A 15,383-nucleotide genomic window follows, 5' to 3' on the forward strand; every position below is an offset into this window, starting at 1 on the left:
CATTATTAATTTTTTATTTTAAAAAATATAAAAGCTTCTATTAATAAATATATTATTGCGAGGATCCCTCATAAATTTAGGAAACAAAAACATTTTGATATAATGCCTTATCACAATTAAACTTATTATCACAAAAATCTATTTTCCCTCTTATTTAATAATTTAAAAAAAATAAAAATATATAATTTTTTATTTAAATAAAAATATATAAATTTATTCAATAATATATTTATTATTATCACTTCATAAATTAGGCAATATATTCTTTTTCCATATAAACTCAACTATATATATAAGTTATTTGTCATAAACTTGTTATGACAAAATCATATTTTCACTCTTCTTTAATAACTTTCAAAAATAAAAATATATAAATTTATTCAATAATATATTTATTATTATCCCTCCGTAAATTAGGCAATATATTCTTTTGCCGTATAAACTCCGGGAAAGATATTCTTTTTCCATATAGACTCAACTATTTATAAGTTATTTTTGGGAGTTCGGTAAGATTATTGTCCTCATTCAAATTAAACTTAAAGTTTAATTTAACTAGGGCTATAATAAATTTTAATTTCTCGACGATTATTATTGTAATTGCAATGACTTTTGATCCAAAGACAATAAGGATCAAAAACAATATTCTTATGTGAAAAGAAGACACATCAGTTTTTAGCAATTCTTAAAAAAAAGTCATTAAGGCAATGATTGCCTTAGTGATTCGATTTATTAACAGGTCTCGAATTTCAAATCTCATTTGCTTGTCAAATGAAAATTTAATGACGTTTTTGCATTTTTCATGCTTTTCATTTTACGTTCTAGGCAAATTTGTGAGTATCAACTTCCTTTTATCTGGAACATCTTTTTCAACTACTCTTGCGTTTCAACTTTCATTAATGTCCCTTCAAGAATGCCTTGTTTTTTCCAAGTTACCTTATGTGTTTCGATACGTTGCTCTATCTAAAATTGGTACAAATACAATAGGTTTATATAGGGTTTTTAAAATTGTTGTGAGATCCAAGTTTTCCATACTTAGAAAGATAAGTTGAGAGAATATCACAACTATATCTAACAAACACAATTAAAATTTAATCCTCTAGTAATAGCATTAATGTAAGTTAGAGCTCCCATGAGTTATAGTTCCAAAGAATTTTCATGACCTAGAACTAGGACCAAGAAAACTCTAATAAACAAAGTTATTTTTCATTAAAGTTCATAGTCCCTCCGTAGTTCCCTAGTCAAAATTCTTGTTGGCTAAGGACTCTAACAAATATTTTTTGGTCAAATGTTGATGAGTGTTCCTATTGGAAAAACAGATTCAACAAAGAATAACTTTGACCAAGCCTATATCTCTATGCCTTCTCTTTAAGTTCTTTTTATTAAGAAGTCATGCTAGTGATACTTCCAAGGAACTTTCCAAGAGAAATACCTTTGACCAGGGAACTATGACCAATGAACTATGATTGTCTTGTTTCCTAATCGATCTAAGTTCACATATTGATGTTGGGTCTTGTAAGTTCAAATTCATGTTGATCATAGTTCTAAGGATTTTCTTGATTAAGAACTCTAACTAACAAAAGGATAGAGAACTGTAATAGATATGTGCTTTGATAAAGAATCTGCAACTAATAAGAACTTTGATGAATGAAATTTAGTCAACAAGAAATATAGCCATAGGAACCATTAGTCATGAAGGAACTTTTAACAAAGGAAAAAGAATAAGAACTTAGTTAATATTCCTATTGAATGGATTTCCCATCTTGTTGGTCATTGTTTTATTGTACTTTCTTTGCCAGAAAATTTTACTATGATAGATTGAATTGTGCCTAATTATGGCCATGAAACTTTGACCAACAATGTTCCTATTGGTTAAGGATTCTAACTTTTAAGGATTCAAAAATTTTGGAGTTGTTTTTCACTATATATACCCTCACTTTTGAATTTCTCATCATATCCACTATGTAAACATGGATCAAGGAATTCAATTTGTACCTTGTGTCTTTGTGCCCAAATTCAAATCAAAATTAATTTTAAATGTCTCATCCATCTGTCTTGAGAATTAAACCATTACCAACTCAAAATTAAAATCAAATTTTCAACCTCTGATGAATTTGACTAGAAATTTGAACCACTACCACCTGAAATGAGTTGCATCATATCATAGTTATGGCATGTAAACTATTTTGTCAGATAGATGGTTTCCATGCACAAAAGAGTAACTATAAAATTCTACAAAGTTGCATTAAAATGTTTATTACTAGCATAGCTATATGAATTAAATAGTTGGTAAATGCCAATAAATACCAATCCATAACAAGCATCAAAACACTTTTTTAATCATACATCTCAAGTTGTTAAAAAAAACTAATTAATTACAGCATTATTATTATTATTAATGGTAAAAAAAATAATATATAAGCTAAATATATATACATTTAAAAAAAATCATGTAAATATTCTTTTTTAATTAAAAAGGTGAAAAATACATAACTATGAAGATAAATTTCAGCGTTTAATTTATGTATATTATTAAAAATAGTCTATTGAGATTAAATTCCTATCTATGTCCAAACATAATTACATTTGTATCTAATTTAATCTAGTTTCAAATAAATCTGGATTTTTATAAAATCAAATTTAATCCAAATTAAAATTTAAACCAATCTGGGCTCTTATAAAATTCAGTTTTTAAATTCAACGCATATTAAAAAAATCAGTTTTTAAAGTCAACGCACTTTTAAAAAATTAAAATTTTCAGAGAAACAAAATAAAATGCTGTTATAAAATTCAGTTTTCAAACTCCTTGCACCTAAAAAATCAGTTTTTAAACTCAACGCACTTTTAAAAAAATTTAAAATTTTCATAAAAACAATATAAAATATATAAATTTATGTCAAATAAGTTCAAATATTTAATTTGAGATGAATAAGATAGTTTTTTCAAATTATATGAAAAGGAAAAAGTGCAAAATACCGTGTAACTGATGGATCTGGATCTATGAATAGGCATGTCGATATTCATTGGTATTCTTGCTATGGCTTCTCCTGTCTTTTCCCTCTCTCATGAACTTTATCCAATCAAGCTGATCAGCTCCTAGTAAATATCCCCCCAAAAGAACGCTCAATTTCAATATAAGTCTAATGGTTTGAAACGACATGCACTCTGCGAATGGTGTATCCTGGAGAGCAGTAGCTCGAGAGGAGAGGGAAGTTTGGTGGTGTACGAGCATGGCAGCAATCCTTTCCATTCCTACAGTTAGTGTTAGACGATACCGCTTTTGTTGTAACTCCTCATAAACTGCAAGCGGATGCTTTAGACTTCAATGGGTTAGTTCCCCTATCATGTGACGTTGTCCAGAGGTAGGTAGTATGCTGCTTTTAGCAGATAATATCGCAATAAACTGCCTACCGTTTGAATTTCTTTTTCACTGGGCGGCTGTAAATCCAGAGGCACTCACACATTTATTGCAAAGGTTGTAATCACTGGAGGTGACCTGACCAAATTTATTGTAAAGCTAGTACTGACTGCAGGGGAATTGACAAGACAAACTGTTTTATTGGTATATATAATTCACGAAATCCTTAAGTGGAAGATTTTCACGGCTTCAATTCTAAATTGGACGTCATTTTGACGGTTCGCTGGTTTACAACTTACAAGGTCCGTCAAACCTGACGGGGAAATTTTTTCACCAGCGCTCAAATACGTTCTGAAATGTGAAATACGTCCTGTACGACGTCAGATTCCAGGCCTGATAGGCCTGATTCACGAGTACAGACGTCCCATCCCTTTAAAAATATAATACATGTGTCATAACACAAGTGGTGGTACGTACGTTGTGAGACATACATTTCCCTTTACCAGAATGTCACGGTTGTCCATATCATAAGTATTTATGAAATACGGTCACGATTCCATCAGACCATTATTTTTTCTATATTTTTGCGCTTTCTTCGATGCCAATGGATTTTGATGATCCTAGTCTACGAACACGAATGGAATCCCTCCCGAGACAATGGTTTTCTATATTTTGCGCTTTCTTCGATGCCAATGGATTTTGATGATCCTAAAGTCTACGAACACGTATGGAATCCCTCCCGTGACAATTTGGTGGTGGCCTGGGCGGCTACGTATAAATATAATTGGAATTTTCATAATTTTCCAGGCAATTTTTCTGTTTCATTAGATTATTTGATTATTAACTAGAAATTGCTTTAAAAGTGCAAAGAGAGACGGATAGATTTATTAAATTGGAAAAATTGTATTTGGATTCCCATGATAAAGTGGATAATAATTATTATATTAAATTTAAGTTTTTTATTGTATTTTTTCAATATATATATATATATCATTGAGAGAAATTCAGTTAGACATGTATGTCATATGTTTTCATTTAGTGAATTTCATATCCTGAAGGTTTGACTTATAAAGTTATGACCATGAAATTTTTGTATACTACCAACCATAAGTTTTAATTAATATGGGATTGAAGTACCTTAAACAAGCCTGGTAACAAATTGTCTGCATATTTTCCACTAAAAAGAGATTTTCATGAAGCTATAAAGATCAAATGAGAATACACTTACATCATGAGAGGATTGTCTGTGGTGAATGTTGAGTCATTGAATAGACATTTGTCATTGAATATGAAAACGTATCGTAGAATTTTGATTTTGATTGTTTGAAAATTTTAAGTTAAATTTTTTTGTCTTGTGGGCATCTTAAAATATAAGAGCATAAATGTAAAATATGAAAATGTATCATAGAATTTTGATTGTTCCCATACACTTAACACTGAGACAATCAATTGCACTACCCTGCAATCCAGACAAAATTAACTTAACATAAATGGGAGAGAAAAGTTCAATAACATGAGATTTGCCATATTATTTGGCAGACTTTATCGTTTTCTACTGACCATATTATTTTCTGGAAACTACCGTCTATATAACAACCCAGAAAATAACTAAGATGTATATGACATTAAGTTTTCTCCTGACCATATTCTTTTTGAAAAGAAAATTTGCATTAAAAGGGAAATCAGGTGGAGCAACAAGACCAAGATGACCCATGACTCTTATCCCACTCGTCTTTTTCCCAGAAACAACTATTGTAACATCCTAACAATCCATTCAATAAAACACAGATCCCACACCACATTCTGTAGCACTGGATACTGTCAGAGGAACGCCCTCTGACAGAGGAGCAACAAATCCCGACGCTGTTACAAAAGCATGAACAAAATAAAATATATAAATTTATGTCAAATAAGTTCAAATATTTAATTTGAGATGAATAAGATAGTTTTTTCAAATTATATGAAAAGGAAAAAGTGCAAAGGATCTGGATCTATGAATAGGCATGTCGATATTCATTGGTATTCTTGCTATGGCTTCTCCTGTCTTTTCCCTCTCATGAACTTTATCCAATCACGCTGATCAGCTCCTAGTAAATATCCCACCAAAAGGACGATCAATTTCAATTTAAGTCTAATTTGAAACGACTTGCACTCTGTGAATGGTGTATCCTGGAGAGCAGTAGCTCGAGAGGAGAGGGAGAGTATTGGAGAAATATGCATTTCTGTTTCGAAAAATCATGGAGCATACCTCTCCATTCTTACAGTTAGTGTCATCGATACCGCTGACGATAACGCTTTTGTTGTAACTCCTTCTCATAAACTGCAAGCGCATGAGTTCACCGTTCTATAGACTTCAATGGGTTAGTTCCCCTATCATGTGACGTTGTCCAGAGGTAGTATGCTGCTTTTAGCAGATAATATCGCAATAAACTGACTACCGTTTGATTTTCTTTTTCACTGGGCGGCTGTAAATCCAGAGGATCCAAACACTCGAAAATTTATTGCAAAGGATGTAATCACTGGAGGTGACCTGACCAAATTTATTGTAAAGCTAGTAGTGACTGCAGGGGATTTGACAGACAAACTGTTTTATTGATATATATAATTCACGAAATCCCAAGTGGAAAGGATATACCTTATTATAGATTTTGATGGGTTCAATTCTAAATTGGACGTCAATTTGACGGTTCGCTGGTTTACAACTTCCAAGGTCCGTCAAACCTGACGGGGAAACTTTTTCATCGCCGGTCAAATACGTTCTGAAATGTGAAATACGTCCGGTCAAATACGTTCTGAAATGTGAAATACGTCGTGTAGGACGTCAGATTCCAGGCCTGAGATTCGCGACCCTCCATGTGCCTATCAACATCAGTTCAATTAAATTGGATTATACGAGCTCGGCGCGCAGTATAGAATATGATGTACAACTTGACACGCATTAAAATAAAATGTCAGCCAGCCCCGTTTTCTTTTTTAGCGCGTCAACCCTAAACCTTTTAAGGTGATTAAAGATCCTCATTTTATATCAAATGTCAGCCAGCCGGCGAGTGGGGCCGTTGTCATTGGGTCATTTGCATTGCAAAATAAATATATTTTATTATTAATGCAATTATTACCATGGGGACAAATAAAACAAATGCGATTGTGGATAGTTCTAATATTTTTTTAAATCATCGGGTCACTTGCTCATCTTACGTGGATTGGGATTCAGGAAATCTAATCTACGAGATTAATTATTGTTGATTCCGAGAATTCCGCAATCGACGCAAACCGTGTTATGTATTTAAGGTGATTAAAGATCCTCATTTTACATCAAATTTCTCTCGTGCATTCATTCAAATCCCTCGCTTTGGACTGGAGGATGGAATTCTAAACGGATGTGTGTTTGAACTTTGGATCGCTGCAGCCAGAGGTATATTGTTATTGTTTTCTGTTCGTTTCAGTTGATGTCATTTTGAATCATATTTTCTGTTCGTTTCAGTTAATTCCATAGCTTCCAATTACCCTAAACCTTGTTATGTATTTAAGGTGATTAAAGATCCTCATTTTACATCAAATTTCTCTCGTGCATTCATTCAACTCCCTCGCTTTGGACTGGAGGATGGAATTCTAAACGAATGTGTGTTTGAACTTTGGATCGCTGCAGCCAGAGGTATATTGTTATTGTTTTCTGTTCGTTTCAGTTGATGTCATTTTGAATCAGATTTTCTGTTCGTTTCAGTTAATTCCATAGCTTCCAATTACCCATGGCATTAAGTGCAATGATCTTTATGCCGTCAATAGTATTAATGTTATGTCATCTGGGTTGTAGCAACTGGAGTTGGATATTTAATAGACTATTTAAGAGTTCACAGCTTCATAGTTCTTTTCACGCAGTTCTTAAAATGGTATATAATGGTCATGAAAGGTTGTATTCTTCTCATGTATGTTATGGACCATCGTGATATATGTTTTGATCAATTTTTTGTTCAATATGCTGGTGGTAGTCCCTTTGCGGGTTCCTATGGATGAAATTCTTGTAGTTCTTCTCTATGATGATTGGGATTTTCGGCTTATATTTTTCTCAAAATAGGGATGAAATTGGTATTCTTGAGTTAAATGGAGACCCTTATAGATGACAACTCGTGAATAAAGTTTTAGAAGTTAAAACAAATGGGTTTTCTCGCTTACTTGGATTATGAGCTCTTCGCCGAATTCTATCACCAATACTTGTAAAGGTTTTTTTTTTTACAGTACTTTGTGTGCCATGTGCCTTTGCTTATGGTTTGTTTCCTATGTTGGGGGTACTTTCTTATTGTAAATTTTATTAGTTTTCCTACTATCGATGCCTTGTGCTAGGGTTGTTATGGTGTTGGAGAGTTTCTTTTATGGCACTATAGTTGATGGTATTTACACCAAAACAACATATGCAAGTGTTGATCTTGTCGGCAAGGTTGAGAGGAACATTCTTGAAGACTATCCATGCAGTAGTTATGGTGTTGGAGGTTCTTTTATGGCACTATAGTTGATGGTATTGACACCAAAACAACATCTGCAAGTGTTGATCTTGTTGGCAAGGTTGAGAGGAACATTCTTGAAGACCATCCATGCAGTAGTGATGACCATTGGCATTGTGGGAGAGGCAACTAAAGTTATATTCGGGTTGGATTTGGAATACAGTTTGTTAGTATTTCTAAGAATTTTTATCAGTTTTAGTTTGGCTTCCATGTATGGCATTGCAGTAGTTTCTTTGTTCATGCTCAAAAAAATTGCAATAGTGATTGGCCATTGATGTATATATTGGACCCATAAGTGACAATGCTAGTGGAATTATTGAGATAGTTGGCATGAGTCATAGGATCCATGAAAGGAATGATGCCCTTGATGCAGCTGAAAACACTACTATCGCCATTGGAAAGGGTGTTTCTATTGGTTCAACAATGTTGGTAACATTTGCAATTTTTGGAGACTTTGTCAACCATGTTGCAATTCAAACTATAGATGTCTTGACACGAAAAGTGTTCATTGGTTTAATTTTTGGATAAGTGCTTCCTTACTAGTTCTCCACAATGACAATGAAAAGTGTCTTCACTAGTGTGGGCTCAGATGAAGTTGAGTCTTCCTTCGATTTTGTGTACTTAACAATTGATTTCAAAAATAGGTGCAACCTAGGGTATTGTTTTGTCAATTTCACCAGTTTTGAAGCTACTTTGATATTCTACAAATATTTCCATAAAAAAATCTCAAAGGGTTCAAATCGAACATGGTTTGTGAGATAATCTATGCACGCTTGTAGGGACTAGAGGTCTTAAACGAATAATTAAGATTAGATAAGTAACCTTGTGGGATGCATCTCTCTAATATAAATCCTATTAATGAAAAAGAAAGGATGTTAATGATTTGTACTAGTTATGTTTTTGTCTTCTGAATGAGTATTATGGGCTATGCGATGTTGTTTATGAAATGAAATGATAAATTTGGTTTTATTGGCTATATAGCCTTCATATTCTTGATTTTGGATCCTTATATGCTCCTATCATGTGTTTGTAAGAGAATAGGATTGTTAGATGTTAGTCTTGGTATTGGTTAATAGTTCATCATTTCTATAGGCCTTATCTTATATGAAGTCAAGACTAAGAAGATAGGGGAGGATGACTCCTCAACGCCATGGAAAACTGGGATGGTTTTCTTTGGTATGAAAGGCCCTTTGTGATGGATTTTTTTGGTATGAAAGGCCCTTTGTGAGTCTTAACAAGTGAGTTTAGTTAGGACTGGTTAGATAAAAAAAGATCCGAGTTAAATGTTTGTGGTAATTAGAAGGTCATTGTTGGTGTGGAATTAGGTGTAAGAGTAGAAGCTTTCATTTCAAAGAAGAGACTCAAAAGAAGTATTTCTCTCAAAATAGCTAAAATAAAGTACTATAGAGTTCACTAAGGAACTCTTGAATTCACGAAGGAACTCTTGAATGGTGGAAGCCTCTTAAAGGGATTGAAGTTTCTTGTAAGTGAAAGTGTTTTCCCATTTACCATGCCAACTGGAGGTTTAAAAAGCCATGATGTACACCTAATTGGATTGTTGATTAGTTGTAAGGATACCCTAGATTGAGAGAGAAGGCATGGAGGCTTTATAGGAGGGAAATTATATATAATGACTTCTTTGAATTCATTTGAGAATTGATTGGTTTATGCTTGAGAGATGAAGTATATGGGTACCTGTTAGCGCTGCTACATGCTTTAATATTTGATGGTCAAAGAACAGGTCCAACCATGTTGGTTGTGCTTACAAAGGGTTCTTATTTGTCCTTTTCCTCCTTCCCTTTCATTTTCCCTACTCTCCCTTAACCCCGTTGTTGCCGTTTTTCTCTATTTTTCCTTGTAAACCCCGTTATAATTCCATTTCCCTTAGTCCCGGGCGCGAAGCGAAACCTTATAACCTTGTATTATATAACCGCGCATATAATAAAAATTATTACCTGTCGAGATTGTTTTCCGTCACATCAACCCCGAAGCGCATATTTATTTCCCTGACCGTCTGATCGCGCTTGCCTTATCATCTGATGGTGTACGCTTCCCCCCGCTTCGTGAACCTATGCGTCTAATAGCTCATGGGGAAAGCTGTTTCCCGACGGAACTTCAATCCACGTGTCTTAGTTTTATTGCGTTGTGCCACCTCTGTACGTTTATCGCTATTACCAGAAAGTGGTGCGAGAAAACCGTTTACCGCCCTTCCGGTACGACTCCCTGCCCGTTAATTGTCGTGCTCCTTCCACTCCCGTCAACCGTTGGATCTGCTGCCTGCGATCCAACGGCCCTCGTCCCTCCATTCCTATTTGGCCCCATTGGTCTCTCAGATCGAATCTCCGCCATCCATTTCTTTAATATGACAACTCATGTTCAAGTTGCGCCTTTGTTCCTTCCCATTGCCTCCCGATAGCAGATCTTGGCCGTCCCTTTTGCCATCTGACGGTCAATGTTTCATCTCGGTTCTTCGTCCCTTTCCAAGGCGTTTTTCAGTGTTTTCGACTCGGCTCATGCACGCAAAGAAGGGGTGATAATGCAACAGTGTGCACATTAATTCTTCAGCTACCTGCATTCAAAGACAATACAGCCAAGGACGAGGAAATTGTTCCTCGAGCAGTTCAATAACAGTAGCAGTTATTGAAAATTATGAAGATAATATTTCAACTGTTCAGAAAGGACACTAGAGTACAAAAGAGCTATTTTGTTCATTTAAAACAGTCAGAATGTAGCAGAGGACCCCTATCTAACTGTAAATGTGGTTGGTGATCCATTAAGACACCTCCACGCATAGACTAGCAAAGATATTTTGTAAACAAATTCTATATATACTGAGAAAAGTGATGTAATAGGTTGATGAATGTTATTTTGTTGTAAGCTTCAACTTTTGGAGACTGTAACTACTGTGATACCTGCAGCATCTGGTCTTCATTTCCAGCTAATGCAAGCTTCTTTTGTTAATCGCTCACTTCCCATTTCTTTTTCTTGTTCCAGGGTGTGCCTGTTCCACATTTATTCATGTGCGATTAATGTTTAGCATTAGAGGGGCTGTCATCCCACCTCTGTGTTTGGATTTAGCATGTATCATTGAATTTGTATGCAGGTTTCTATTGTTTTAATGCCAGAGAGCTGTCACCCTGTCTATGCATTAGGAAACAGATTTACAGACCTTTTAACTGGTTGCATCTGGCCATCACAGGGTCCTGTGCATCTGCTGGTGTGGTCAGTATTCTCCATATCACCTATTCCTTAAACTGTGAGTAGTTGGTAGTTGAAAGCCTTACAGTCTGAGGGTGTTCACCCATGTCTGGGGTCAAGCATAGTAGGAGTGGTTATCTAGCTTGAATATACAACATTTCTTTCATTCATCCATCATTTTATCCAACATTTTGTTGAGTTTGTAATTTTCCCGAGCATCACTGATATACAACCTAGGTGAGTTTCTTGGGGTGATAACATTAATTGGCGCCGTTGCCGGGGTCGAGAATCAAAGCTCAGCTTCCCTGGGAAAACAACACAGCTTCAAGCTTCTATGACAGACAAGGTTTGAACATAGTTTATGGTTGTAATCATTTTTCTGGCGACTCCGCTAGTGGAAGACCATCCTTTGGCGACTCCACATCGAAGTTCTGGCTCAGTTTGTGAGACATACTCGAAGAAATCCTCAGAAATTACCAGCTGAACCAGTGCCTGAACTTGAGAGGACTGTTAAATCGAAGAAAGCTTCACAGAAAGGGGCATCAGGATCAGGTAAGCCTAAAAAATCTAATTCATCTCTGAAAGATAAAGTTATTGCTGAAGATTTACAGTTTGAAGATTTAGAAATCAACACTGTTAATAAGGAAATTCCTTCAGAGATTAGTTCAGCCCCTTGTGCAGTTAGTTCCCCTTTGAATCTTAGTCCAAAGAAAGCTTCCCATTCAGTCCAAAACATCCCTTTATCTCTGCCATCCATCACATTACTCCCTACCATTCAATCTACTAGTATTCTTCCAAATATTCCAATCATGGCAGGACAACAAGCACCTACGAGGATAGATAGAATTGTAGCTGCCAGATATGGACCATTGGTGTTGCTTGTGCCTTTAAATCCTATGCCTGTGGGAGAATATCAGAAATATATGCCTAAATTCACTGATACAGAGGGAGTAACAGCAGAAGAACACCTTGAAGCTTTTTACAGTTATGCTGATAATTTAGATATAAGTGAGAATGATGTGTGGATGAGAGTTTTTGTCCAGAGCCTTGATGGAGAGGCCAGAAAATGGTTCAGAGAATTGACCCCTAAATCTATTGTTTATATTGAAGCACTAGATGAAGCGTTTTTGAAGCAATGGGGAGATAAAAAGGACTTGCTGTATTATCATACAGAGTTTGGTAACCTGAAGAGAGAAAATGGGGAATCTTTGCCTGATTTTAATAAAAGATTTAATAGAATGTACAGTAAAATACCAGCTGAGGTGAAGCCAACTCCTACTTCTGCCAAACTCACATATGCTAATGCCTTTGACTCTGATTTTTGCTTATTATTGAGAGAAGGAAGATGTGCTACTCTAGCAGATATGCAAGATGCAGCTCTAGAGGTAGAGTCTAATATTATGGCTGCAGAAAAACTTAAAAGTCACTCTGACAGAAGGAGACAGAGAAGCGAGGCTTCTTCTTCCTCTGCCTCAACTTCAGAGCCTAAATTAGATAAAATGACTAAGATGATAGAGTCATTGGCTGCTGAAATTTCTAAGCTAAAGATTGAGCAGAGTTCAGGAAAAACAAGGCAACAGAACACATTTGCTCCAAGATATCCGAATCCATACAGAAAAAGCAAATGAGTAGTTACAAATAATGCAGAGGGGTGAGGATTCAAAAGAAGATCAGAAAATTAAAGCTCCCTTCCAAAATGTAGTCATGGAGGAGGAACAATTGGAAGAATATGAGGATGAAATCCACTGCATGGAGGATAAAGGCAGTGCTGCCTTCTAAATTTGGTTGCATATGAAAAGTCTTTGTTGCAAGAAAAAAACAACCAAGAGTGGGACAAAGGAGCTGTTCTACAAACAGGTGACTAGCAAAGATATAACTTGAAGTCGAATGCAAAAAATACCGAGGAGAATCCTGCCCAAAGAGCTGCTATCCAAACAGAATCATAGAATATCAAGTAGAGAAGACCAGCAGCTGATCCAGTCATCCTCAAATCTCCGGTTCAAGAGGTAAAAAGTTCTGATAAATCATCTTATTCTTTCAGCTTTGAATCAGAAGTTCAGAAATTAAAAATATCTGTGCCTCTGATTGAGTTGGTGAAGAGTGAATTATTTAGGAAGCCTATCCTTGAAGCCCTTGAGCTAGAAACCAAAGAAACCTCCACTGATTCTGTCAATTTGCAAGATGACAAACTTGCCATTGTGCTCAACCCTACGATTGAGCCTGCTGATAATAATTCTCCATCTTTTTATGTCTCATTGACAATTCATGACAAAATCCTCCACAATTGCCTTGCTAGACACAGGGGCCAGCCATAATTTAATGCCCAAAGCTGTCATGGAAGAGTTAGGCCTTGATATCACTAGACCCTATCATGATTTATTTTCTTTTGATTCAAGGAAGGTGAAATGTCTTGGATTAATTAAAGATCTGGCCATTACCCTAACTCAGCTGCCCATGAAGAGTATAATGATGGATATTGTGGTAGCAGATGTACCTCCTAAGTTTGGTACGCTGCTGTCTAGAGGGTGGATTAAGAGACTAGGTGGCACCTTGCAGAATGATTTATCTTATGCCATTGTCCCAGTTGTTGGAGGAGAAAGCAGGAGGTTATATAGAGAAGCACAACTGGCATACATTATTAGTGATGAGAAGAATCCTACAAATCATCCAATATACGCAATGGAAACTGATTTTGGAGCATGCATTCTCCAAATGGAAGAATCTCAGAAGGCCGAGATACAGCTCAGGAAACCAACAGTTCGGGCCGTGAAAGAGCAAGGAAGTCAAATTTGGGAGATGTTCTTTGATGGAACATGTTCGAGGGAGACTGCAGGAGCAGGGGTGGTGTTAGTATCTCCACAACAAGAAAGCATTCATTTGTCTTTCAAGCTGGTTTTTCAAGTGACAAACAATATAGCAGAATATGAAGCACTGCTGTTGGGCCTTAATGCAACGAAAGATAGAGGTATCAAGAATTTAAAGGTGTTTGGAGATGCTGACCTGATAATTCAGCAAGTAAATAAAACATTTCAGGCAAAGCACCCAAGGCTGAAAGCATACAGAGATGAAGTATGGAGAATCAGAGATTCTTTTGATTTTTTCTGTATTTCATATATTCCTAGAGCCCAAAATCAACTTGCTGATTCCCTTGCTGTTTCTGCTAGTATGTTTATGCCTCCCAGATTAGTTTATGAAGTACAAATAATGTATAGACCATCCTTGCCTGATAATGTCCACCATTGGAAAGTTTTTGAAGATGATAATGAGTTGAATAGATTCCTTCAAGTCATTGATGAATTTTATGAGATGCAAATTGACCAAGAAAATGATGCCTTGGAAGAGAATCCCAAGTCCCGGCTTAGAAATAAATTTGGTAAAGACAGTATAGTCTAGCTTCCTAGTAACCATATTCCTAAGGGTCTAATTCCTCTTGAAACACTGTTTGACCAAAATGATGCACCTTACAAAGCTGCCCAAAAAGAAGACCAATCTGCAGTCTGTAAGCATGATATAGGAAGACCAGGTCAGCCCAAATTCGTAAATCTGTCCACTCATTTGTCGGCTGCTCAAAGTGCTGAATATTGCAATTTAATGAGGCAATTTGCTGATGTGTTTGCCTGGGAATATAGTGACATGAAAACTTATGATAAGAGTATAATTCAGCATAAAATCCCTCTGGAAAAAGACACTATTCCTTTTAAACAGAAGCTGAGACCATTAAATCCCATGTTTCTTCCACTGATTGAAAAAGAGATTAAAAAATTGCTGGCTGCCAAGATTATAGTACCTTTCAGATATTCAAAATGGGTGGCTAATTTAGTGGTGGTGAGGAAGAAGAGTGGAGAAATCAGACTGTGTGTTGATTTCTAGAACTTAAACAAATGCTCCAAGAAAGACAACTATCCTCTGCCAAAGATGGAGCATTTACTGCAAAAAGTCTCAGGAGCTAAAGTGATGTCATTTTTAGATGGATTTTCAGGCTTCAATCAGGTTTCTGTGCACCTAGATGATCAAGAAAAGACTGCATTTACCACTCATTGGGGCAGTTTCATGTATGCCAAAATTCCATTTGGGTTGATGAATGCTGGAGCTGCCTTTCAGAGAGCTATGGATATAGCATTTGTGGGAGAAAAGGACAAGTTTGTGCTGATCTACCTTGATGATATAACAGTTTACTCCAGCAGTCATCAAAATAATTTGCAGCATTTGAAAAAAGTGTTTCTAAAGTGCAGGAGGTTTGGAATTTCAGTCAATCCGAAAAAATCTCAATTTGCTTTAAATGAAGGCAAGCTGTTAGGACATATTGTATATGCTGCAGATGTTCGAATTGACCC

The 15,383-nt window shown here is 35.8% G+C and overlaps 1 protein-coding gene across 3 annotated transcripts in view; it reads left to right on the top strand.

Moving 5' to 3' along the window:
- Positions 1-6,520: 6,520 nt before the first annotated feature.
- The window catches only part of LOC149227276 (uncharacterized), a 105,029-nt gene continuing 96,166 nt past the window's right edge, over positions 6,521-15,383 (top strand). For 2 of the 3 annotated variants that reach the window (XM_089375472.1, XM_089375474.1), the window contains exons 1-2: positions 6,521-6,767; positions 6,884-7,007. The gene's annotated coding sequence lies outside the window, so the exon portion shown is untranslated. The remainder of the gene's footprint in view (positions 6,768-6,883; positions 7,008-15,383) is intronic. The other variant, XM_089375473.1, reaches the window with a different exon arrangement.

The sequence above is a fragment of the Pinus tabuliformis genome, chromosome J, assembly GCF_031772625.1.
Source record: "Pinus tabuliformis cultivar Carrire ecotype Pingquan chromosome J, CPIR1, whole genome shotgun sequence".
Taxonomy (NCBI): domain Eukaryota; kingdom Viridiplantae; phylum Streptophyta; class Pinopsida; order Pinales; family Pinaceae; genus Pinus; species Pinus tabuliformis.